Below are 10,384 nucleotides of genomic sequence, written 5' to 3' on the forward strand. Positions count from 1 at the left end.
TGGCTTAGCTAGCTGTAACCATCGAGTTATTAGGGCATCTGGTGTAATTGATGGTGTACTGGGGTCATTGTTTTACGCTTCGAAGCTCTTTACGCTTTATGGACCTTGACAACCTGCAACAAAATTATTCCCGGTTCAATTTTGTCAGAAAATGTACAGTGCCCCCTAGAGTAATTGTCTGGTTGAGCTAATGTGTAACATGTAATATGTACATGATCATTTAATTTCAATCTGCTGCGAAATTGTTGCAACAGGTCGTGTTTGATCACTTTTGAGAAGCATCTAAATTTTGTATTTTTCATCACTTACATTTCAGCAAGCCCATAGTTTGTTTGTGTTGTATGCCTGCTGATTTCAGTGCTCGAGAGTCTAGACTTCAGAGTAATAAATTACTGAAAGCTATTAGTTAACAGTGTTTTTTCTTGTTTTCTACTAAAACTTGACATATTATCACAATTGCTTTGCCTAAGAGGGTCAAGATAGGTATTTCCACTAATTGCTCATATTTGGATCCTACGTCAGGCAACTGTGAAGAAATTACTCTAAACACAAAATAAAATCGGCAACATTATACATTGAAAGGCACAGTAAGTTTCCACTATTTCTGCAGCACCTATGTGACAATTTTTCAGTTTATCTTTGATATAATTCTGTGTACAATCTCTGGGTTTGTTGCCTTATAAGAGACCGAATTCTTTGTGGATTTCTTGATCTGCTTTCGACTACGGCAGTTGATAGCAAAATCTGGCAGTGGCAACCAATTATTGGTCACAAGCTAAGGTAAGATGGGGAACTGCAATGAGGGAGCAGGTAATGTATTCGTCAGGAATGGAAGCTGCACTTGCACGCACGCTTGCTTGCTTGCTTGCCCATTTACTGCTACTAGTCGAATGCCCGTGCGTTGCTACGGAACTTTAAAAAAATGTATAGACACGTTATTGTTCTAACTCGAAAGTGTATGTCAAACATGATGGATATTCATCCATATACGCCAACTATCAATTCTTTCTCCCAGTGCTTTCTGTAATGTGAGGATCACTTCAAAATCGTAAATAACACGAAATAACTTTCAAATTGTGAAGATAAACATGACAGCAATTAGACAAAGTTCAATTCTCTTTTTTGTTGATCATTTTGTATACGAGTATTCAATTATGGTGTAAAAAAAATCTAGCCATTCTGGAGTATGTTTTATCCAGATATCTAGTCTAGCTCCCAAAATAATCTAAACAAGGGTGAAAGCAGACGCTAAAGATTCAACATCTACACCGATCAAAATGGCCTCTTGACTTCTTGAGCCCCTTGAAGTCCATCGTCTCGATGTACTCTACGCTGCCCCTGAAACCATTGAGCAGCTCGCTGGCCCGATCCTCGGTCACGCCGCCTCAGCACACCTGGAGCAGCTTCCGGTAGGAGCCCACACGCAGTGCCTCGTAGCAGCGCGCGCCAGCGCCGGTGTCCGCGGCACAAAAGAGGTGCCAGAGCACGGAGACGGGCAAACTCCTTGGCCATGTCGGACACGCGGAACATCTTCTTGACCAGCACCGGCATGACCAGCGCGTACGCACACGCGGACCTGAGGCCGGTGTCGGCGCACAGGACGCCATCGAGCACGGCCAGTGCCTTCTCGCTTGTCCCCTTGTCAGTGTCCACGACGAGCTCCACAACGACGTCGGCGAAGCAGGCGGTCGCTGCTGGAGATGGGGTAGTAGGCCGTGATGAGCGCGGCCTTGGTGGCCTGCAGGGACACGGCGTTCCTGATGAGGCTGACGAGCGCACTGCACACGCCGGGCGTCCTCGAGATAACGTTGACGGCGTGCCGGTCGGTGGATGAGGCGAGCTCGCGGTGGACAATGGCGGCGCGCTGGCCCGCGCAGCGACCTCACTGTGCGAGAGCACCGAGACAAGGGTCTTGTGACTTGTGAGACGCCTGGGAGGCAATGCAGCGCCGGGCCTCGTCGTCGAGCGGGAAGAACATGGTAAGGGCCGCCAAGATCGTCCCCAGCGCGCTCAATGCTGCGGCGCTGGTGCTCTCCACGGGCTCTCCGGTGAGGCTCTGGAAAGCTGAGGCGAGCTGGCGGGCGGCGCCGGCAGCCACGAGGCACCGGCGGTTGCGGTCGCTCTCCTTCCCAATGGCCCTGGCGGCCCCCTGCCCGCAGGCCGCTGCGTTCCCGCGCACGAAGGCGGCGAGCACCTCGGCGGCGTCGGCCTCGGCGACGGGCACCTGCTCGGCTCGGTTGGCGACGCACCAGTCCTGGATCATGTGGCGCGTGGCGTTGTTGGGGACGAGGTCGGCGAGCCACACGGGGCCGCGGTGATGGGGCACGTGTCGCGCCCCCGTACCAGCCACCTCTCCCGGCCATTGTTGATGCCCGTAGGTGCCTTGACCGGGTCCTTCATGAGCTCAAGCGAGATCGGGCACCGGAAGTGCGCCGGCATCGCCAGCTCCTCATCGTTCCCGGCATCCGCCACCTGCCCTCGTCGTTAGCCATGCGTGGATTGGGAGCGATGGTGCGTAGGTTCGTGGGCGGAGCGGCGGTGACTTTTCACGCGATAGAGATAGGAGCGAGGGGTGACCGAGAGCACGACGTGCGTTAGTGGGCAGTTGTTTCCCTGGTTTGTACGATGGATTATTCCTACGGGGAAGTAGCGATCGCAAGAGGCCCGCGTTTTTCGGATCGTACCGGCGTTTACGAAGTGCGATCGCAGAGGGAGAGGGGATGGTCGAACCATCACGACGACGGCAGATCCCCTTTAATAGTACAGATCTGCTGCTCAAGAGGATGACAAAGTTCACACCGAAGGTGTTTGAAGAAATGACCCAGTGGGTGGGAGTGAATTAAATAGTGGTTGTGGCTTGGTAATTTACTTGTGTTTTCTCCCCTCTTGCCTATGATGACATTGTACTGGAGCATCACCGAAAAGGCTTGCTGACCCGGTGGAAGAAACATATGTGCTCTCTCGCCTTATTTATTTTGCCACTGTACAATTCATGCTTGAACATATGATTGTCCTCTATTTAGTGCATATTTCAGTAGTTAGATATTCGAGTAGGAAATGCACGTTCCTGCTACTGTACTATGCTTGAACACATAAGAAAATATGTCCCTCATCCATCACGTGCCTACGAAAAGGGTAAAAGAAAATGAAATATGTACTATATTATGTAGATGGGAGGTGGCGTCCGATGAATTGAGCATTGTATCGCGTGCTGGCAGTGCTACTACATTGATCTGACGACTATTGTTATGTACGCAACTTCATGCCATGGCAAACTGATTTCCGATAGTGAACTTCTATAAATCATACCGTAGCAACACACGAGCATATTTAATACCACACTAAATATGCTGAAAAACATGCTGAGCGAAACGTTATTCATTTAATCTTGGGTTGTGCGTTGATTACTATAATTCAGAAGCTTTAGTTTATTTGGGATCTGGTTGAAAGAGGAAATGAGATGGCCGAGGTTCTAATGGATTTCCCCCAAATCGACAATGACATTGCCTGACATGATGTGAAGAGTGGAGCCGCTTTACTATAGACTGGGAGCTGGCCACGCCCCGATGACCCATGGTATGTAAATGATACACCGGTGAGGCGTTGCAAGGGACCAGGAGGAGCTCACGATTTTCCGAGACATGGAGGAGCTTGCCATTTCCAGGCTAGGCCTGCCCGACCTGCTGAGCATGTGGAGGACGCATGTGGATGACTAGGAGTCTGGTGTTTTCTTTGCAGAGAAGCACAAGAGCCCCCGATGTAACACACACTCTTTTGTTATTGGATATAAAAAATGATGCTTAATGACACATGAAGCAGGTTGTGCGCTTTTTCTTTGCCCGATGCAACGCACGGGCATTTGTCCTAGTTATATATATATATATATTATATATCTCTCCCTAATAATAATAATAATAATAATAATAATAATAATAATAAAGTACGGATTGACTCTGTGGGTTCACCGTCACAATACGCTTCTTCTCGTAAATTTACGCTTTCAGTTTGTATTTAAAACATATTCAAGGTGGTACTAATATTTTCATGTGTTAGCGTTCGTTCGTACATCGCCCAGGTGTCCACGATAAAACTTTCTGGTTCATCGGTGACATGGGCCTGAAATTTCATCATAACTACGTACAGGCAGCTATCCCAGCCCAGCTAACTGGCCGCAAATAACATGGGCCTTCCCTTATGGGCTGCATGCACGCGAGTGGGCCTCCTTATATTAGATCATACAGAAAGAAAAAAAATACATTACTGTGGAGAATCGAACGTTGGATCTCTTCTATTTCTTTGGGCTACAACAACCAACTGAGACAAACATCCTACTTGATGAATAATCCCACCTCGCGATTTTAAGGACACACATACCGGTTAATATAGCTAAATAATTAACAAACAGATGTGAAAAGAGAAGAGCTAAATAAGCGGATGGGCTAATTAAGGAAAGGAATGTGGCTAAATAGATGCGACTAATTCAAAGGAAGTATTGTGTGGGCTCGACAGAATATTCAAAGGAAGGATTATGGAAGGATTGTGGTGGGTGGGCTCGGCACAATATTTAAATGGATGGGATCCTTAATATAAGGCACGGGAAAACGGAAGGAAGAAATTATGTAAGGCTAATAAGTAAAAGGAAGGATTTAAATGGGCGGAATCAGGATTGTGTGAGGCTAAAAAGGAAGGTTGAGGGTGCACACACGATATTTATGGAGGAACGAAAATGAGCACGGCAAAAATATCAACATACTTTTTAAATTAATGCTGTATTTGTATGGCTAAAATATTAATGATTTTATTTCTTTATAAGATTTTTACTATTGTCGGTTTGAAATATCAATTAATATACTAGGAGCATTAAGTCCACAAAATTATAAGTTGATGGGCTAGAGAGACTCGCGAAGCTTTGTGATACAGTATGATGATCAAACTCATAGTTGTGGGATTAATCATGTTCCACATGAATAGATGGGCAAGAGAGACTACCATCGACAATTGTGATGAAAAGAAGAATTAGCGACAACAATGGGTCTCTAGAAATATACATTTTTTTCTATAGTTGCAACGATAACCACCGATTTTATCGGCACAAACAACAATTGGTCCTATCAATATCAACAAGCCCAACCACATGGTACGTGTGGTAAGCTACATGAAAACAGAAAAACAAAAAATATCAACAAGCCCAATAATAAAAGCAAATCTCATGCTACCGAGCCCCAAGTATATTCATTATCCTCTTCCATAAATAATATTAATATGTCAATCAATCGCGTGATCTCATTATTTATGTTTTTTTATTAATATTAATTTTATTTATATAGATTAGCCGGTACATCTTCTCCTTAAAAGTTGATGACATCTGTATCATCTTTTCATAATTGAAACACATGTTTTTAGGTCCTCTGGAGCTTGCTACCTACTATTTTTGTTTTGTAGAATTGTTTGTGTAAAATTCCAGCATTTCCATTTTATTATTTTTTTTGTTTTGTTAATATTGTGTGACAACGACATGGATCGATGACAAGTGGTTCTCACCAGGCACCCAACACATGCCGACACCACCTCTACAACCATCATGAAATATATTTCAAGATGTGATCAAAGATAACCAGTTTTATTTTAAATTAGAATATGGTGATGAATTATAGCTCTATATAAATAAATTTGAAATCCATCTGGAATTAGCATATAAATTGTTATTGTGTTGGTCTACGGATTTTGGTGAGCATTAAATTTCACATGAACTATCTTTGTGTTTTCTCATATAATTCTAACTAAATTTAAAGCACGGATTGACTCCGTGGGTTCACCGTCATAATATGTTTTTCTTTATGTGAATTTACGCTTTCGGTTTAAATTTAAAACATATTTAAGGTGGTACTAAATTTAATGTGCGACGAAAAATCGGTTCGCTGGACCAAAAAATACATGTACACATCCGCCTCCTCGCCTCGACTTGGCCAGGCCGAACCAAATCCCCCTAGCCGCCGCCGCACCACTTGCCGCCGCCGCCGACCTCAACCCGCCCGCGGCCACGGCCGCACCTCTGCCCGCTCGCCTCCAGTACGATGGCGTCGGAGGCCAGGTCCGGGGGTGCGCGGCGGATTCCACCTCAGCCGAGGGACGACAACGCGGCGGCCTCCCCGTCAGTCGCCATCGGCGTTGCCAAATCGAAGGCGTAGGCACGGGTGGCTGCGTCTCCGCCGTCAGCGAGGTCCTATGCCAGCCGTGCCGAGGCGGAGAGCACAGCGGCGGCAGTGAGGGAGAAGGAGGTGTGCTGGCGGAGGAGCTGGAGAAGCCGCGGGAGCGGCGGGGCCGGCTGCGGGCCGCGAGGCAAGTCACGGAGAGGGTGCTGGCGGAGGCGGACGAGGCACCGCGGCGGGAGATGCGGGAGTGGGAGTCCAGGGCGGACGAGCAGCGCCGGGTCGTGGCAGACCTGATGCGCCTCACCGGTATGCCGGAGGTACGGTTCCGTTTGTTTCTATTCTGTTTGGTAGATGCTCTGGCGCTTGATTCTAAATGTCTGTGGGGTGCTGATCATGGCGGCGGCTGGTCTATGTTCCACTGGAATAGCTGAGATCCCGGGAGAAGAGAAAGAGGAAACAGGGGACCGGTAAATGCTCTCTACTCATCGCTTTTTGTTTTTCTGGCTGGTTGGCAAAAATGTGTCTGGATCTCACGTTTTCTGCTCAAATTCATCGAGAAATCTAAACTCTGCACTTTGATTAGTCGTTGGACGAAATGCTTGATTTTGATCTGTCCTTCATGTTTCAGGGTCCGGTCACAGTGGCTTCAACACTACTAGAGGAAGAAGCTGGAGCATATCTCACCGATAAGGAATCCCTGGCGACACCGACAAGAGAAATCATGGCAGCAGCAATCGAAAGCAGCAGCTCTTGATCCCTTTCTTTGCCACATTGGCCTGTTCCAAACTTTTAGGCTTACAAATGAAATCAAATGGCTTGTTTGGTATCTGCTTGCGTCCATACATGATATATGATGGTTTTGAATGTTCAGCATAGACAACTTATTTGAATCGCCGCGTCTAGACATGATTTCCTTTTCTGTTGGGAAGAATTATTGTGTGTCTGCTCGATGCAGAACGGCGACGGCGGGATCCAGCAGGCACGGGAGAAGGAGGGATCCGGCGCGGCGGCGCGAAGGTGGAGGCGGGCCTCTGTGGCTGGCAGGGAGAGCTCCAAGGTCATGGCGGGGCTTCGATTTTTCTGGTAGAAAAGAGAGACAGAGGAGGATCCAGGGAGGAGGAGAGGTAGGAGAAGAAGGACGGGGAAGAAGGAAGGGTGCAGCACGGGTGCAGCAGTGCGAGGACACTGGTCTTGTGCGTGAGGAGCGCCTCTCCTCGGGAGGGAGCGAGTGAAACTCAAATCCACTTCAGAGCAAGGTACTGTTATAGAACTACAAAGAAGCAAGCTGACTAGATGCACTGCAGTTTTGTCATGCGTTAAACTTCTCAATGGTTGACCATGGAAAATCTGTGTAGTTCTTATTTTCCACATATGTTTCTGGTCTCAAGGAGAATTCTTACTCTTTTTGGAATTACCATCTTTAAACATTGTAGATTCCAATCTCTTGCGTATTTACATCAAAGACTGTTTTTCGAATGCTTATCATGTACTCCCTCCGTTCCGAATTACTTGTCGCAGGTATGGATGTATCTAGATGTATTTTAGTTCTAGATACATCCATTTCTATGACGAGTAATTTGGAACGGAAGGAGTACATACTAAACTCCCTGCCCCCTCCTTCTGTCACATGTGTTGTTCCCTTGTCATCAGTGAGCTCCAGAAAACACAACTGCAAGGTACAGAATAGTTGCCACTTAGTTAACATTTTAGTTAAAAGTGTAGACATGTTATTAACACTATAAAGTTGGACAATAAATGAAGTCGACTACATCCGAACGAACTTATCTTGCTTCCAAGAAGAGTAAAATCATCTTTAATAATTTCCCGGGTTTTGCTTATATTCATGTTTCTTAACATGTTTGGAATGTCGTTTCCTCCAAAATGCAGCATTTACCTACCATTTGGAGTACATGATGCATTTTTTATCAGTTGCTGATTGAAAAAAAAACACTTTTCTGATAAAAACGCTACCCTTCAGTTAGAGTTAATTAATTGCCTTCTAGACAAACCTTCAAATATATACAAGTTCTCTGATAAGGTAGTCGTGGGAAGACCATATTTTTGGTTTACATTGTAAATGTTTTCAGGGACCACAAATTTGACTTCCTTTTTTGCTTACTTTCAGCATTTAGGTCCTAAATGAGAAAGTAAGGATGTACTTGAGCAGTATGAGAAGACCCAGTTCCATTATCTCAGAAGCCAGAAGTTTCACATCTAATATCTTTGATTCTAAAATTTGTCTAAGAAAATGGTCATTCTGCTATTAACACCACGATTATGTCTCAATTGTAGATTCTTAATTGCTTAAAATTATTTTATATGTTTGATTCCTTCGGTTCATATTTATTCAAAAACAAAATATTTTCAAGATTGGTAAGTTTGAGGATCAAACTTCGAGCATGCGAATTGATGTGGCATCAAGCTGAGTCTGTTGATACATTGTTGTCCTTTTTCGCTTTGCATAATCAATCTTGTCACTGGAGATGTATGTTAATCCTCTAGCTTTGCTCATTTTATCTTTTGATTTCATCATAGTTGATACAGTATTGCGCCATGCGTTCACAAATACATGGTCATGTGGGTGGATTGTTTCTCCCGTTGCAATGCATGAGCATTTTTTGCTAGCTACTTCTGTTGTAATTGTTTGTTGTCGAAGCATATTGTTTATTCGTTGTTGCATATTGTTGTGATGGAAAGTCAACAATATTTTTGATAATTTCAAAGCAATTTCAGATTGAATAATTTGAACTAGACTTGACTACAACATGCTGATCTCACATGATCGCGCAATTTTTAGTGACTAAAACAGGTGGGCGGGTTACTTTTACTCCCGTTGCAACGCACGGGCCTTTGTGCTAGTTATAATAAAGCACGGATTGACTCCGTGGGTTTACCGTCACAATACGCTTTCTTTCTTGTGAATTTACGCTTTCAGTTTGAATTTAAAACATGTATGCGAGGTGGTACTAATTCGGGGAACCACGTCGAAAAAAAATTGGGCCTTGCCCTGAGATCGTCTCACATAGCGCATATGAGCACACATCAAACCACACGTCTCACACGTTTGTGCCAAAAAAACCTTAACTTCCAAATAGTGATTTGATTTTTTTGACTCATCATATTGTGTTGTTCGACTGTATTGGATCGGTTTGCTTCTAATCGATCCATTAACAAACATAACCAACTATAACACTTTCTCATATGTGAGACCGATTAATTTTAATTTGTTCATTTGTTGGAGACGTACTTTAGGGCTAGAGGGACATCAAGCTTGGAGAAAATGACTTTGATACTTGCAGTGTATAGAGGCTTCCTTTATAGGACAAAAATGACAACCGTGTATGCTTTTATAAAATTAGTACATGTCTATATGTAGTCTATATTAAACTCTTTAAAAAGACATATTTATTTATAAATGAAGGGAGTAGCCATTTTAGTCTTAGTTGCCTTTTAAAAGTCCTTATCTAATTTTAGCATATAATTTCAAAAAAAGGTATCTCTACTACATCTCCATAACTATTCTTCAGTCTTGGACAACATATTCATTTAGTTGGAGGATGCAGCCATGCGGGGATAATAGTTTTTCATCCGTTGCAACGCACGGACGTATTTGCTAGTAATAAATCCCTAATATTCCTAATAATAAAGCATGGATTGACTCCGTGGGTTCACCGTTACAATACGCTTCTTCCCGTGAATTTACGCTTTCAATTTTTTTTACCTATATTATTTTCTATATCCGATGTGGTACTAATTTGCTGATCATCAATAGATTTAAAGGTGACGCGTCTGGCCCTGCTGGGCCAAATTCGACCGCGTCCTGTTCGTAAAAGTGTGGATTTTTTTGTCTATCCTCGAACTCACGGAAGCCTCGGCAGCCCACAAAAGACTCCCGGCTCAAACCGTGTCCCTCTCCCACGTGCCAACATGCTGCCCAATCGTCGTCCTCCGATTGCTGCCTCCGCGTGCGCTCCACGCGATGTCGCCTCCTTCATGCTCCCCTCCGGCCCACGCATCCCGCTCCTCACTCCGGTGAGTACTCCTCAGCCCCCATTCCCCCGCTCACCTCGCCATGTAGGTTTCGGATATCGAGGCGACCGTGGTGTCCCGTGCCGCCAAGTCCGAGTTGATCTCTGACCGGGAGGCGGAGACCTCCGCGCTCCGGGATAAGGTTGCCGCCCTCGAGGCCACGCTCAGCGGCTCTTCCTTGCCGAGCTGCCGGAAGCTTTGAC

The 10,384-nt window shown here is 45.2% G+C and overlaps 1 pseudogene; it reads right to left on the bottom strand.

Annotated features, from left to right (window-relative positions):
* Positions 1-1,169: 1,169 nt before the first annotated feature.
* LOC125506838 lies at positions 1,170-2,915 on the bottom strand (annotated as a pseudogene).
* Positions 2,916-10,384: the final 7,469 nt, after the last annotated feature.

Source organism: Triticum urartu, chromosome 5 (genome assembly GCF_003073215.2).
Source record: "Triticum urartu cultivar G1812 chromosome 5, Tu2.1, whole genome shotgun sequence".
Classification (NCBI taxonomy): Eukaryota; Viridiplantae; Streptophyta; class Magnoliopsida; order Poales; family Poaceae; genus Triticum; species Triticum urartu.